This window comes from Accipiter gentilis, chromosome 5, assembly GCF_929443795.1.
Source record: "Accipiter gentilis chromosome 5, bAccGen1.1, whole genome shotgun sequence".
NCBI classification, from domain to species: domain Eukaryota; kingdom Metazoa; phylum Chordata; class Aves; order Accipitriformes; family Accipitridae; genus Astur; species Astur gentilis.
In genome coordinates, this window is record NC_064884.1 from 1,607,545 (window position 1) to 1,623,526 (window position 15,982).

General features: G+C 54.4%; 1 protein-coding gene across 1 annotated transcript in view; it reads left to right on the forward strand.

Moving 5' to 3' along the window:
• The first annotated feature begins 413 nt into the window (after positions 1–413).
• Positions 414–15,982, forward strand: part of OPCML (opioid binding protein/cell adhesion molecule like) — a 345,511-nt gene continuing 329,942 nt past the window's right edge. The window contains exon 1 of the mRNA XM_049801178.1: positions 414–489. The gene's annotated coding sequence lies outside the window, so the exon portion shown is untranslated. The remainder of the gene's footprint in view (positions 490–15,982) is intronic.

The following is a 15,982-nucleotide window of genomic DNA, read 5'->3' on the forward strand; positions in this document are numbered from 1 at the left end:
CTCCACCCAGCGCGGCGGTGGCAATGCCCTTCGGTGGCTGCCAAAAACATGTGTGCTGTCTCCGGCAGCCTTGTGCATTTCCCAGGCTCAGATTTGCCTTCCGTGTAATGGGGATAATTTATCAAATAGTGAATAATATGCTTTCCTTCTTCCATGTCTCTTCCACGTATCATTTCAACCGACTGAAAATTGTCAAATTAGACTATTTTCTTTGACTGTTCCATTTAGGAGTGGGGGGAGCTGAAGGCTTTGATAATTGCGCTGTGCACTCCACCAATGTCTTGTAAAATAAGCAGCGAGTAAAAATGTTATTGCCTGAGCTTTGAGGAATGCCCTCGCTGGTAAAGCGTGGGCTTTCTCTCCTGAGGTTAGATGCTGATGATTTTTAAAAGTCTGTTTTCTTTGCCCCCTAGAGCGTGGCTGCCCGAGCCTGGCTGAGGCTGACACAGGGAAACCTTGGCCGCCGGCTTTGCAAATCGCTCGGGGACTGTAAGTACATTGCGCTATCGCTTTTTCCTATCTGCCAAAATTGCATGTGCTTTGAATTGTCCTAGCGTAATGCTTCTATATTCATCATTGCCCCCTTATCTTGTTCGACTCCAATCTACAAGGATCTGCTTAGTTCTCCTCCGCACCTTAAATTCTCTTTTATCTCAACTGGTGTCACCGCCGAGCCTGCAGACAGCTGTAGCATCTTTCCTCCTGCAGCTGGAAAAATGTGCGTGGGGACTCCCCGCTCTGTCCCCATCCCCAGCTTTTGCACGGGACGCGGGACTGTTGCACGGCCCGGCTGGACTAGCGTTGGCATTAAGAAGGATGCGGTGGTCCATTCTGCACGGGTACCGGCCATCCTCGTGGCCGTGCGTGATCCTGGTGGGAGGGATGCTGCCAGTCTTCGGGGGTGGTGGGGCGAGAGCCTGGTGTCGAAAGAAACGGTGTGTCAAAGGAGCTGGGTGCTACGTGAAGCTGTTTCCTTCCCCTCCCTGTTTCTGGCAATGAGTCCACCTGGGAGGATGAAGGATGAAGAGCTTTACCTGAGCTAGGAGATGTGGTGCATCCCTGGGTATTTTCGTATCTGGGGCAGAAAGCGTGCGGCCGAGTCCTGGGGTGCTTTTCCTCGGGGAATCTCTTGCACGTGTACTTTCCATCCGAGCTAATGTGAATGCAAAACCAGTAAAGGGCTTTATTTTATGCCAAAGCAGTCTGCCAGCCCTAAGGAAATGCCCAGGGAGGTTTTGCCGGTCCTTCCTTGCATTTTGAGCTGATCTCATATTGCCGATGGGTTTTGCAGGTCTTTTATTTCTGTTGGTGTTGAGATAAAATGTTGGTATTAAGATGGGAGGATTTCTTCTTCAGCGATCCAAGTTATTTCCTCCCTTTCTATCTTTGCCACTGGAGCTGGTTAAACAAAACAGGACTGCAAAATAACTAGCGACTCCGGGTGCCGGCTTCGAATTATGCCCCAAATACACGATTCTGTCTCTCTGCACCATCCCGTCTTGGGATGAAACGCAAGGTGCACCGTCTGCCATCCTCAACCGATGCGCTTCCCTCAGCCTCTCCTAGAAATCTCCATTTAAACCTTGCTCCTTCCCAGAATATAGGAGCTGCTTGGGCGATATAGACTGTGGAGCATCGCTTAACGGGACCCAAATAAAGGGAACAGCTGGTTAATCAGTTCAAGTGGCTGGGAACCAGTTTACCGTGTATTAAGTATTCTTTGATTCTGTTTAATTGGGACATTGCAGAGACCCTGACGTCCAGTAATAAGGACAGTGGGAAGCTGATCAGACAGCTCGTTAACACTCAATTAATGTTGCTCTGTACAGCACAGCAGTAACTTTTAAAAAATGTATGTGCGCAGCCGAGGTGGAATGAAATTGCGATGGCAATTTCCAGAGTGGCTGATCCGAGGTTGCTGCGCAGCGCTGCCTTGGTGCGTGTGCGCAATTGAAGTGGAATTAAAAGTTGGAAGTGCAATTTTTTTAGGTGAATGCAGTCACTTTACACAGTACAGAATTAGTTAATTTTTAATTTATAGGTGCAATTAAAGTGCACTAAGAATAAAATCATAAATCTTTAGCTAACTGGCCGTGATTCTTCTGAAAACTCTTTTTGTTCCTCCTGATGTGGGCACTGTGGGCACCCGGTGTGCCTGGAATAATAAGGATAGCCAGCTCTTCCCTTTCGCCCTCTTGCTTGTCAATCCTACGCAGGCTTTATTAATCTTACCTAGATGTGCCCTTGCAACGCCTGCACGCTTGCTTTGCACCCGCAGTCGTATAAAAGCTCAGCAGCAGGTTTAAGCGTTGGGTTTTAGCTGGGTGACTTGAGCCGTGGGGGCGAATTTCTGTCCCTGTTATTTGTTCAGATGCAGAAGTAGAGCATGGGATGCCAGAAGCCGTCCTTCCCCTAGCTCAGGGGAACCGTCACCTCTGCTTTGCGTGTGCAGCACCTGAGATGCAGAGGAGCGAAGGGATGCGTCCCTGGGCATCTCGCGGCTGAAAGCGGTGGCCGTGGCTGTACTGGGAGCGCTGGAAAGGACTTGCATGGAGAAGTGTTAACTGGCAAAGGAGGGAGGGAGCAGGGCTCTTGCGAACTCCTCCGGCTCTCAGAAGAGGCGTCTTGGCCTGTAATAGCTCCGGAGGGTTTTTTTCTGTGGCGTGGGTGGAGGAAGATCTCAGCCATCCAGGTTCAGCTTTCGTCTCTCCCGGTCGCTTTCCCATCATTTTCCCCCCAGCCAGACCGCGTCCACGCTTGGCATAGCATGGCTGGAGGGGTAATTGCCATCTCTGCATTTCCCTAATGAGCTCTGGGTCTGCTAACGAGCCTATTGCTCTTCGGTGAAGCGGGTCCAACAGAGAACCTCTGCTTCGAGGGGGGCACAGCTTTGATCAGGGGATGTATCTTGTCCCCTGCGTGCTCGGAGGGGGACAATTCCCCGCCGGCCGCTTTGCATCTCGGCTCCCTCCAACCATTTATTGCTGTCAATCGCGGATTCATTTAAGGGCCTGATTTCCCCCCCCTTCTTTCTTTTTTCTTTCTCTCTTTCTTTTTTTTTTTTTTTATTACATCTGTGCACTCAGTCATGCAAAAAATTACATGATTTCAGAGATTCAGCTGACTCCGGTTTCAGATCGTGAGGGCTGCTTAGTACCGCCGTCGCCATTCAATTAGCCCCGACGCACAAAAGAGACGTGCCGGAATAATACGGCCTTTAGATGAAAAGCTGCTTCTGTCCTGCGCAGAGTGCTCCGTGGGGAGCGCCGGCGTTTTCCCAGCCGCACGGCACACGCCGGTCCTCGACGCTCATCCTCTGCCCGCATCCATTGGCGTAGCGATGGGGACCGGTGGGTCCGGTTTGAGCGTGCCAAGAGATGCAACAGGCGGGGATTTATTTAGGTGTTCGGCGCTGCTGGCTCCCGACCGGGCGCTTCGGTCTTGCTTTGCAGGGTAGCTGCTTACGCGTCTTCTGCAAAATCCAGGGTGGATGCAGGTGGGTTCTCTCCAGCCGTTTTGAGCATCTTTATCCTCCCAGGGGACAAATCGGTGCAGTGGCAGCGTCGGGGCTGGAGAAGCCCTGGAAATTGTCGCTGCATCCTCACCTCTTTGGATGTGCCCTGGAGGATGCTCAGGTGCGGGGAGGGACCCGAGCCCTGGCGCAGACTCGCCCCCCCCCCCCACCCGTAGCTGCGTCATTGCGGCATTTGCGGCGGGGTGGGGGGGGAGAGCTGCTTGAGATGGGGGTGAGATTAAACGCATGGCTGGAGTCAGCCTGGCGAGGCTGCGTGAGATTTTTCCCTGCGGTTTATAGACTACAAAAACCTGCCTTTCCTACGCTTTATCCCCTTCGCCGCCAAAAGCCGTGATTCTACTGTTAAAGTGTGGTTTGCAGTAGAGGCAGGTGCCAGCGGCTGAGCGCACGTGCCGGTCCCGGGACTGAAGCGGGGGCCAGATCGTGGCAGCCTCGCCGGCCGTCCCTTCCCCAGGCAGCTGAAACACCGCGGCAGCTTTGATTGAAAAACCCGTATTTTTAGGATGGCGATGACTGAAAGTAAATCTGTCGCTTTGAAAGGAGGGGCAGAGGACAAAGGAAAAGTTATTTCTTTCCTTCCACCTCTGCTCTTGAGAAGGAGCTGATAAAAAGCCAAAGGCAGGTCTCTTCTCTGCCAGGAGATCAGACTCCGCTCCGGCTTTGCCTAGGAGCCGTGAGGATAAAATATTAAGCGCTGGAGCAGCACAGGTACAGCAGGCATAATCAGATGAGTAGTTAAAGGTCTGGCATCCTTTGGGGACACGTGTGATTGATCAGCCCTTGCAAAAATAAATAACCCGGCCCTTTAGATCTATGTAGCAATTTTAAATTTTTAATAAATCTGTATGTATGGTGAAGGATAAGTCGTCACCCTGCACTCTGTGCCTGTGATTCTCTGGGCGAATTTATCACGCTCTCCCTTTCGGAGGGCTTCAGATCCCGCTGATAGGCAGTTTAAAATTCCCATCCCATCTTTATCTCGCCAAGGTGCGACAGGGAGCCAGGCTGGGTATTGGCCTCGCTGGGGATGCTCTGACTCCGAAAGGGGAGAGCGGGGAGCCTGAAAAGCAGTGCCGCTGGGTTTGCCGGCCCGAGGTGGTCCCAGGTTTGCAGAGGAAAGAGGGAGAAGACCTGAAATGCGGTGAGGGGGGAGTATAAAATTCTCCAAACCACCTCCTGAGGGGCAACGTGCGGAGCAGGGGCAGCTGCCGCCGGCGGCGGAGATAACGCTGCAGCCTTCCAGGTACGGGGAAACGATGGCACTAGGCGAACAGCTTTTGCAAACTGATTATGGCAGGGTCTTCGGCGCCGGTCCTGCCAGCGCTTCCCCTGCCCAGCCCCGCGCTGGTGGGGGACCGGGTGGATGAGAGACGGGCAGCATCCTCAATTTGCTGCCTGGGCTGCAAACAAGGAGCTTCGTTTGGGGCTGGGAAGGAGGCAGGGCCGGCTCTGCGGAGCCGAGCGTTGCTAAAAAGGGCTGCAGATGGCAGGGCTGGCTCCTGCCCCGCTCCGATGGGGAGCAGATGGCTGCTCCCTGCCGCACGTACGGGCCGGGCAGGCGAACGCTCCCGGCTGCGCCCGGCTTTTGGGTTCTTTCCACCCGCTCAGGGTCGAGGCACGAGGGGCCGATGCAGCCCGGCGGAGCTCATCGGTTCCCGCTGGAGAGAGCGGCTGGGGGTCCGGGCAAAGGGTTTGCTCCTCTGCGAGCGTGGAGGTAGAGGCGGAATAATCCAGGTGCAGCCGAGTTGCACGTCTGGGAAGCGCAGGACCTGTATGAAGGTGAAATGTGCCTTTTCCGTGGCTTGCCGTAGGGTTCCTGCCTTGGTCTAGAGACCGAGGGGTGGTTCAGGGAGGTGGTGCGGGGTGACAGGGCTCCCTTAGCGCCTCCAAAGCTTTGCAAAAGACTTTTGGCGCTTCTGTGCCGTTTTTGTGCCGTGCAGCTGTACAGTTGCATCCCGCTGTGCCCCACGTGAAACATTAACTCTCGAGTCAAACCTCACCGGTAAGGCTGCTGCCGTCCCTCCCTTAAGCGTGCAGAGGGTCTGTCATCCTGCGCAGGCTTTTCTAGCCGAGGTTATAGCAGCCTTTTCTAGGGCAGTGGACGAGGTTTCCCAGGTCCCCCATCTCTGCCGGCGTCTGGGGGAACACACGCGCTGCGATGCCAGGGCTCTCGTCTTTCGACTCGAAGGCTGGCTGGCCCCTTTTGCTGGGTTGTGCCTGGTCTCCCTGGGAAGAGATGCTGTTAAAGAGCATATCCCAGCTCGGCGATACAAACTCCGTGTCGAGCGGGAAGGCGAATCTGAGCTCAGGAAGGTGTGGGGTTTTAATTTTGCCTTTGCTGTGGGAAAGCCTGTAAAATCTCCAGAGCCATGGTAACGTGGATGCTGTCATTTCCCCACGCTCGGCAGTGCTGACATATCTGCATGTGTCATCTGCACAGGGCCCGTGCTCCTGCTGGAAGCTCTTGGTGGTTGCAACTAGCTTGTACTTAAGCCCAGGTAGTTTCTACTGATTTTTTTTTTTTTTTTTTTTTTAACACGCAGTGTGTATAACAGCCATTGGTATTTTTAAAACTTGAGCTGGCAACAAATTTCCATAGTGGAAGGAGCCTCTGGAGTAGGAGATCTGTGCCCACTGATGCTCTCAGCTGGCCGAGGCTCGCGGTGTCTGTGGGAGCTCGGTACAGGTGAGGAGAAGGCAAGAGGAGGCGAGACCTGGGGTCGACTGGATGCGAGCTGAGGGAAAACCTTCCCCCGGTCCCCTTGTAATGTGGCTGTGGCTGTGCTCTGGCTACCGGTGATGGGTTTGGGATTTGCGGGTGGGAGCAGAAGTGGCTGCTCTCCCTCGAGGGCAGGGAGCAAGCTGTAATCACGAGCTTGCCCGTTTCGGCTGCCGTCCCGAGCAGACGTGCCTTGGCAGCGGCACGGTGACTCGCGGGGCGAACGGCGGTGGTAGGACGAGAGGAAAAATCTAGCTGGGCTCATTGGTCACAGCAGTGATTTGCCATCATCCTCCCACTCCTGTCACTAGGGCCATTGCTCCCACAGGGAAACTGCTGCTTTTTCTTCCACCATGTGAAGGAGCCTGATAGATCCAGGAGGAGGTACCGGTGATGCTTGGAGGCACGATGTGGCCACCGGTTGTCATCGGCAGCCCCGAATTTCCCCCCGCCCACGCATGAGAGCTCGCCTTCTCCCCCTGCCCTCCCCAGCCAGCACCGATGGGCAGGCAGGGAGAGACTTTAGCTTTGCAGAAGGTCCATCCTTCCAGCACGGCACGAGCGGAACGTGGCTGAAACGTGGCTCTCGCCAACAGCAAATAGAGCCCAACGCTGCTTGCAGAGGCCCAGCGAGCAGCCCTGGGGACGGGGGACAGCATGCACAGTACGGTGACAGGCAGAGGGAGCCCCAGGCTAGAAAGCAAGGAGAGTGAGCCGGGAAAGGTGTCCAAGCCATCCAGGAGATGTGCAGGAGCAGAGGGGCTGCGCAGAGGCCCCGGCACGGCGGTGGGAGCCGACGTTGCTGCTGCCGGGTGGTCCCAGCCTGGCAGAGCTGTGGTATCCATCCCCCTTCAAACGCTGCTGCTCGACTCTTTAGGAAATCTTAGCAAAAGCAAACATCTCCTGCCTCTGCAGTAATTGAGAGCCATCGCTGGAGCTGCAGGATGCTCTTTAAAGCCTGATGGGAGAGGAGAGAGGGTAAAAGAGCAAGGAGATGAAGGCCAGCCAGCAAGGATGAAATAGCATTCGATAGCGAGCAGGTTTGCCTTGGGCATCCTGGTAGGCATGCAGCCTCCGCATCCTCCTAGGTGGGAGGATGCTGACACCCAGTCGTCATCTACTTTTGGTTCCTGATGGCATCTTTAACCTTTTGGAGGCCAGGAAAGCCGGCCAGCCCTGCTAGCAGCGCCGGTGAGGACGGCTGCATGCGCTTTGGGTGCGTTCGGTCACGTACAGTTGTTTTTTTTTTTTTCCCTGCATCTGAGGCAAGCCCCAGTCATGTTCTCTGTCCGCCCCCCCCCTTCTCTGCCACAGCCAAATGAGGTGTGACCCCCCCTGTGGGGGACCAGGGGACTTGCCCCGGGGTGAATTTGGCCCTGCGTGCACTGCGAACCTTCCCACTGGTTTTTAAATACTCTCATCAGCAGAGCCCAGATCTGGCAACCAGATTCCTCGCTCAGGTTTAAATGAGGGATTGCATCCCTCCTGTGCTGTTTGTTGTCTCAATTTCCCTGATCACCAGCAAAGATGATTTTTTTTTAGACATCCTGTTTCTTGCAGATAGTATTCCTCCTTGAGCAGTCCTGCTTGGGCTTAAATAGACAAGGTGTTGCGGGGGGTGGTGGTGGTGGTGGTGTAGATTTTACTGAGCTGCTTTGCGGAGGAGGTGTGGGAGGCCCAAAATGCTGCTCCTGAGAGCAAAAGGGGGTTCACGGGGACAGTGTGTGGAGGTGAGGCGGTGGAGCAGAGCTGCTACGGGAGATGATGACTGGGGAAAAGCAATGGGGAGGAAGGCAGCGTGCAGTAGGCTAAGGTGCTAACATCAGACTAGCCTCGTGCAGGTGGCAAGTGATTCCCAAGTGTTCCCAGCGTGTTTTTCTCCCGGCTTCTTTGGATGGCACCGTGCTTTTGGGCATGTTTTTGCTCTGCTGAAGCCCCTGGAAGCTGCTGCCCAATTCTTCTTACCCCTGTATGGCCAAAACCTTGGTTCGAGTGGCATCTGATGCTCTCTCTGCTCCTCTTTGCATCCTTCCTCTCATGACTGTATGTAAAAGCTGCTTTCATCTCCTGGCTCCTTTAGCATTCTCCCTTCCATTCTTTCTTTTTTCCACAAAAAGCAAAATTTTTGGAAATGAAGTGAGAGAGATAAAGAAAGCCCAGGTACAAGTTTTTTGCTCATGAAAGGGAAAGCATGGAATACAACAAATTAAATAGCCACCCAGCGACAAAAAAGGGATTGGAGTGGAAAATGGGGAGGGGGGGATAAAACCCAGATGAAAAAGGCAGTCTGGTGCTGGAAGACGCCAGACAGGTCTAGGAATAGAGGCATAGCATGGTGGTAAAATAATTGTGCCCCTTCAGCTGAAGTCCACCACTTGCTTTCTGCCTTGCTAACCCAAGCCTGCCATCCTCTGTTAGCTCCTGCAATATTTTATCTGCCAGCTCTGGCTCTGTTTCACCGGCAATGGAGAGGACTAGATTAATTAGGAGAGATCTCTTTTACACAGCCAGCCTGGCTCTGCGGGGGGAAGGCTGGGAACTATTTAAAGGGATGAAGATGTACTGCAGCAGCTGCCATCTCTCTGGCTGGTAATGTGCTCACTCACCTAGCTGAAAATTCATCTCCTTTTGCCCTCTGCCAGTAATTCCCAGCAAATAAAGGCAAAGTGAGCTCCGAGGCCAGGGCGCAATGTGCGGCCGGGCTGGGGCGTTGGGTGAGAGCTGGGGAGAACAGGCGTATGTGAGGAAACGGGAGGGAGATGATGTCTGGATGAAGCCTGGGACCTTGCAGAAGTTCCGCCTGTTGCTCTTGTTTATTATGGCACTGCCCGTGGGAATGGGGCTGCGGGTTCCCCCGCATCCAGGACGGACCCGGCCGTCGTGGTGGGAGCGGTGGGAGCATCGCTCCCCAGTTTCTCGGCTCATTAAGGCCCAGCCTTGCCTTCAAGTGACACAGGTAATGAATCCTCTGCAGGGTGCCTGCTGGCTTTAATAAGCTGGAATGAACTGAGGAAGAGAATTAACCTGGCAGGATTAGTTCACTCTGCAGCGGGATGCTGGGGATGTCTCCTCCCGGGCCGTGCCGGGAATCTTAACGCCTCTCCTGCCCGCGCCCGGCCCTTGGCTGCTCTTCGTAAAGCACCCAGCACCTTAAAAACCCCGTGAGGCAAGGGGGGAGCGGGAAAGGAGGCAGCACCCTTGCTTTTGCGTGCTGCGTGCTGCCCTCCTGCCTGTTTTACCCCCGAGCGCGGGGAGAGGAGCGATGCCGGCGGGCTGAGTTCGGCAGCTGCCAGATGTGCAGCATCCCAGCCGGGCTGGTTCCCCTCCCGCTGCCTGTTGCCACCGGCCCCCCTCCTCTAGAGAAGGAGAGGAGCGGGTAGGATTTAAGAAACTCGTGTGTGTGTATTTGGGAGGCATTTCAGGCAGGGCATAGGACTGCTTTTGGCCAGGGCTCCCAAACCCTGGTTTATCACAGCACGCGTATGCGGAGTCAGAGAGCCTCGCGCCTGAAAACCCTGCAATTACAGTGCATTTGGTTGGGTATTTTGGCTTTTTATTTTCAGTAAATGGCTTTGTAATGCAGCCACCCTGCGGGGCACGCTCCGTGGGGCAGGCAATGTGCTTTCTGTCCTAAAAGCCAGTGGGATGCTCCGTTGGCTGCGTGGGAGCGGACTGGAGCTCCCAGCACCGCGTCACGGCCCTCGTCCGCGATGCCCGGGCTGCCAGGGGGTCCGGGAAAGGGGGCACCGTGTTCTCGCTTTGCTTAACACAGATTGCACGGTGCTTTTGGCGAACACGTGTAGCGAGGAGCTTTCCTGCAATGACGCATCCCCCTGCTCCGTATCGTCCTCCGTCCACGCTGCAGGTCCCTGGGAAAAGCTCGTCCTGGCAGCCGGGTGAGCCGTTGCAGGTGCCCGGTTGCACGAGCAATCCCTTGGGACCCCGGGATCTCTGGGCCAGAGCCCAAGTGACGCAACCCATCCAGCCCGGGACCTACGGGAACGGCTGATTGAATTGCACGCCCGGCTCCGTGGGCAGAAGGATGCGGGAAGAGCGGCGAGGGACGGCACCGCTGTCTGCCAGCCCCGGCACAGCGAGGAGCCGGGAGAGTCGTGCTTTTTGCCGGGCTGCTTCCCAGCTGGGCCGCGTGTGCCGGGAGCCGGCGCTCTCTCCTCCATGCGCATGGTGCACGCATACTAATGCGCTTTTCCTTGTGGTAGACGGGCCTTTCCCTGACAGATCCTTTAAGAACAGACGTGGGTTTTGAGAAACCCTCGATGCCACTGCTTGTAATTATAATGTAATCGGTGTAATTGAGAGCCCAGGGGCTGATTTGCATGTTCTTAACGTTATAGCGAGGCTTGTGGGGTTATTCCCCACCTTTCCCTCCTTGCGTTTGTGTAGGGTTTAGCGATGCTGCGGTTGGGTCCTTCCTCCACAGCCCGGCGATGGGGAGCAGGAGGAGATGAGGGGGACGAGGTTTGGAGGCGCAGAACAAATGGCTCCTTGTGGCCCCGAAGCCCAGGTTTGGGGGCCCACTGGAGCCATCCATAATTGATAACGCCCAGGCTGTAATGAGCTCCCAGTCTGGGCTAGGAAATCATTTGCAAGCTGATCTGGATTTCTGTGGAATGGGCTTGTTCTCTGAAGGGCTTTCAGCTAATATTCATTCTGAGCGTGAGGGGGTAAGGCAGAAGGTAATGTTTATACCCCTGGGCGGACGGTGGGGATGAGTTTTAGCGAGTGGAGAGTGGAGATCGCGTGCTAGGGTATCTCGTCCCCAGGATGCCGAGGCAGGGACCGCGCTCCTGTCCCTTGGCGTGGGCACGAGGCCGGCGGCAGCCGCCGGCTCCAGCGCTGGGGCTGCTGGCGGCTTGCAGAAATGAAGCTCGAGCACGAAGCTGGAAAGGGAGAGAGCCTGGATAGCCCAAAGCGTTTTGAAGGGGGTGATTTATGGTGAGGGGAGAGGGCTTTCCACCGCTCTGAGTGCTGGGGTTAAGATTTTCCTAGGAAAAATGTGGGTGAAGTACCTGGTTAGTGGTGTGATGCAGAAATGTGAGGGTACAGCCCAAATTGCACGCAAGGTCAGGCAGGGTGGCTGTGCCTGGCCCCCTTTAGCCTTAAGACCTGGTGACTGCTCATGGAGGTACGGTCTGTGATGAGAAAGCAGCCGGGGAGAGTTTTATTCCAATGTGGGATTTTGGGGAGTCACGGGAAGGCGTCTGCTTTTCTTCTCCAGCCTGGTTTGCGGAAGAAGAAAAACAATCAAAGAAAACCGGGGAGGGCGACGCTCTTAAATCCGCTGGGGCTTTGGGAGGATATTGTTTGTGCTTCTTGAATAATGGCTTTTGATATGTAATAATATATTGTGCAGTTTTTGATGGCCAATATTACATTTATTTTAAATTATATAATCAGCCCTCGGCGTCTCAGCTGATTTAGTCAATTAAGTTTTTAACCTCATGTCTTCAGTCTCATCTGTGAGTAATTTAAATGTGGTGATTTTAATGAAAGTACATCTACCTGTTCATTTATCCAGACATATCATTGCCCTTTGGATCTCTGGTGGTAAGGACCAGAGATGCTTTTTCTCTTCTGCATAGAAATGTTTACCAGGGGTGAGGAGACAATAAATTGACTGGCATTAGGGAGTTGTTGGGTTTTTTGTTGTTTCGTTTTTTTTTTTTTTTTTCCAGAGCAATCGAAATATAACAGATGCGGCGATTTCCAAAGCAAAGTGACATGTCCATTAAGGCTTTCAGAAAGGACAGCGGGCTTGCCTCTAATTCTGGGCTTGTGTTTAACCCCAAGAGGAGACGGCAGTAATTAACCATCCAAAGCCGATAGATGCACAGCAGCCTGCAGACGCTGGTGCAAATGCTGCGGTTTGCCCCAGTAATTACAGCAGCTTGCAGAGGGCAGGGCCCGAAACCCCTTCAGTTTGGGAAACTCGTAGCATCGATGTCCTCGGGGAGGCGGCGCTGAGGGTCCCCTTCCCGGCAGGATTGGCGTGCAGGGTGCTCCTCGGGGAAACAGGGGGCTGCTGCAGCCCCTCTCGTCACCCCCGCCGTGCTCCTCGCTTTTGCCTCGTGCTAAATTCAAAACCAGAAAACGAAGCCCATGTTTTCTAACCTTCGCTGGCGTTGCTAAGAGAAATCAAGATAAATGAGACGGGGCTCCTCAGTGGCTGGTTTTGCGTGCTCCCGGGCACGCTCCCTCCTCCCGATGGCATTTTTTTGGCCGGGCAACGAGTGGTTTGCGCAGTCCTCGGCATGGGAGAGGTGGCGGGGGTCCCACTGCGGACACACGCCTGGACCCCTGGGCGAGGCAGCTGGTCCAAGGGGGATGTCTGTGGTAAAGTTATTTGAAACCAAGCTTGGAAACGTTGGTATTGGCTTTTTGTTCCCATCTCATAGGCTGACATTCCTAAAATACATTTTCTTTTGGTTTTTGAAGCAAAAATACTCCGAAGGGTCATTATATGTGGCTTTCTCACAGAAGGCAACCTGCCTCCCCCTGAAAATACTTGTTTTAAAATTTTCAGTGGAGAATGTGAACAGTTTTTGATAAAAGCATTTCTATTCATGAGCAGTAGCTCATAGAGATTTGCAAGAAATAAATAGGTTTTGGCAGCATAAAAGCCTCTGTCGAACAAGGGGATGGGGAAGGTTTGAAGCCTGATTTGGTATACGTTTGCCCGTGGAATTTCAGCAAAAGTTTCCCAGCACAAGTGTCGGGGGATGTTTTCCCATCAAACCCAAGCCCAAATCTCCTGATGGTGGGTGGAGCTCAGCACTCTTACGGTAATGATCTTCTTCTTGGCTGTTGCAGTGCCTCGCTCCTTGGAGATTTATCTCCATCTCGCCGTGGGACATGTTTGCCGTATGCTGGGCGTGCTGGAGAGCCGGCCTTGAGCTCCCTACAGATTATTAGCAGGCGAAGGTCGCTGCGCTGCCTCTCACTGGAAAGTTGATTTCTCCCAGGCTTTCAATAAACCCGTCACCTTATTAGTGCGGGTTCTTGACGAACTCTATGCATATCATAAACCAGAGAAATGCAGGGACATTGCCCACGTTTGTCCAAAGCCAGTTTTGTTTGCAACGGTGAGGTATTTATTTCGCAGTCCCATTGCCGATGCTCCATCTCCTCTTGACCTGGGATGAAGGTCCTCGGGGCAGGGAGGGTTGTCACTCTGTCCTGTAGGACGCTGCCTGGTGTAAATGGTCAATAATGAATAGCTGAGGGTAAATGAGTGATTAGCGTGTAACAAAGTCGCCAGGGTCCAGTAGCAACTTCTTCCTTCCAGCACGTCCCCTATTGCATTGAGTCCTCTACTGCGAGGGGCAGCGTCTCCTCTTGGAGATCGGTGGTCTGACCCTCAGGCCTCTTGCTTGGATGCTCTCATACAGGTTTTCAGGCTGGTGCTGGCTCTGTCCTGCCCTAACTCTCCCAGCTGAAGTTTTGGGTCTCGTCTCCTTGCTAGTTCGAGGCTCTTTCTCTCCCTGCTGCCATGGATTTGATAGAGCTGATGATGTTTGGGAGCTTGAGCTTCTGAGCTAGCAAGCTGGTCCAGCAGATATCCTGTGTGTCCGTGCTACCTCCCCTCTTTATTCCTCCAGGGCTGCTTATAAGGAGGCTCGATCGTGCTTGACGGCTACATTAAAATGGGCATTTCCATCTCTGGTAAGGAAGCACTAGGAGCCAGGGATGCACGGAGCTGCCTTGCTACCTCCAGCTCTTCCCCCACGTCCTCGTGGATGCAGCTCCACTCCCCTGCGCGTCAGGGAGATGGGAGGAGAGGTGCCTGTGCCTCTTTCCTTTAAGCAGAGATTCGGCTGTGGCTCTGAAAGCAGAATTAGAGGTGGGGTTTAATCATACAAGCTCTGGAAATATGGGAGATTAAATCTTTTTAAGGAGGGAGGCTAAGCACTTTATTTGCTGTGCAGGAATCTTCAGGGGGTCGGAGACCAGAGAACTGGATTTAAAGCTTTTAAATTCCCTTTTTTTTTCCTTTTTTTTTTTAATAAAAGAGATTTTTTTTCAAAATGCACAGTTGGACAGCAAAGTCTTTAAAGTGATGGTTAAAAAGCTAGAGAGAGAGAGAAAGATGGGTGGAATGGAGACACTTGTCAAAAATAGACATTAATAATGTTGTGTTGTCCAGCCACATTTAATGCTTAAAGCACAGGTCTGCTCTGGGAAGTGATTTTTTTTTTTGGGGGGGGGGGGGGGGGGGGAGGGAGACCTTTCAGGCCTTCTGTGTTGCTTCTGTCCGCTTTGAGGACAAATTTACTCCGTGTAGAAATGGCACAGGTCTTTGCTAGCCCCATCCCCTCTCCTGCCTGCTGCAGCCTCCAACGTAGCATGAAGATGGTGCTGCAGCCCAACCCCCTCCGGTTGGGGATCCTGGGGCGATGTTTAAGCTAAGATTGGCGTTCTGTCTGGAATTGGGTTTTGTTTTGGTTGGGTTTTTTTTCAGCTAGGAGCTGCCTGCCAGCCCCCTGAGCCTTGCTTGGGGGAATTGGTCCCGTTCGGTTGCCTCTTAGACAGCCTGCTCGGGGATGTTCGCTTGTGTTTGTCTTGCGTTTTTCTTAATTTCACGGAGCTGAGGAGATCGATGGGAAGGTAGGCCTGGGATTTAAGGCTGCCTATAGCGTGGCTCTGTGACTGATGACCCCAGCTCCGCTGCTGCTCTCAGGGGTGGGAGCTTACAGGGCTGTCGGAGCCGGGGCCAGCTGCAAACCAGGGGTTTGGTGCTGCGGGACGGGTGACATCCCCGGGAGGGATGCCGTGTCCTTCCCGCGCGTGTTCGTGTCTGGAGACCGAGGGATACCCGCACGGGTCGTCACCCCGTGACCACCCCCGGGGCGAGGAGCGGTAAGTCGGTTTTGAAGCCTCTTGATGGTTGAACTCTGCTCAGGGAGTCCTGCCCGGAGCGAGGCGAGCCGGTGGGACCGTGGCCTCCCATGTCAGCGGAGCGGTGCCGGAATCTCGGTGCCGGCTATATCGGAGATGCTCGTTGCCATGGAAACACCCCGTGGCAATGTGCTTTATTTGGAGGGAGGTGGCATCTGTACGTTGGCAGGAGCCTGGTGCGGACACGCCGCGCGTGAGCGGGTATTGCCGCGCTTTTCCAACCCGGTGCGAGTGCTTTTGGTGGCCAGGCCTTGTGTGCGTGGGAAGGAAGGGTTGGCTGGGGCGACTGTACTGGTAGGGTTGCAAAACTGTCAAACCCCGAAGATGGTGAGGGCGATGGGGAGACGGTCGCTTTTGGCGGTGCTCTGCCACCCTCCTCGGTGCAGGCAGCGACAAGGCAGTTAGTTTGTTCCCATTCTGCGCCAAAGGCTGCTTCACGCTGTTAAAATGGTTTGCGTAGCCCCAGCCGTCCCGGGGGAGACCCCTCTCCATCCCTCACGCAGCGTGGCAGCCTCCGCCGCCCACCCCATCCCGAGACCCCCCACCCTTCCTTTTAATGGCCCCCTTCCACCGAGCAAATGAGGCAGCGCCTCCGATCCCTCCCCTCGGTCTGCCAGCGAATTAGCACGCCATTAACTTAACGAGGGCTCTCCTGGCCGCCCTGGACACGGACACGGTGTGCAGCGCTGCCAGCCGAGGCGGGAGCCAGGCTTGGCTGGACCCGGGGGCTGCGGCAGAGCCCTCGCAGCTGGGCAGGGAGGGCTTTGCCCGGGGGTCTTGGGGCTGCCGAGGCTTTGCAGTGCCTCTCGGGT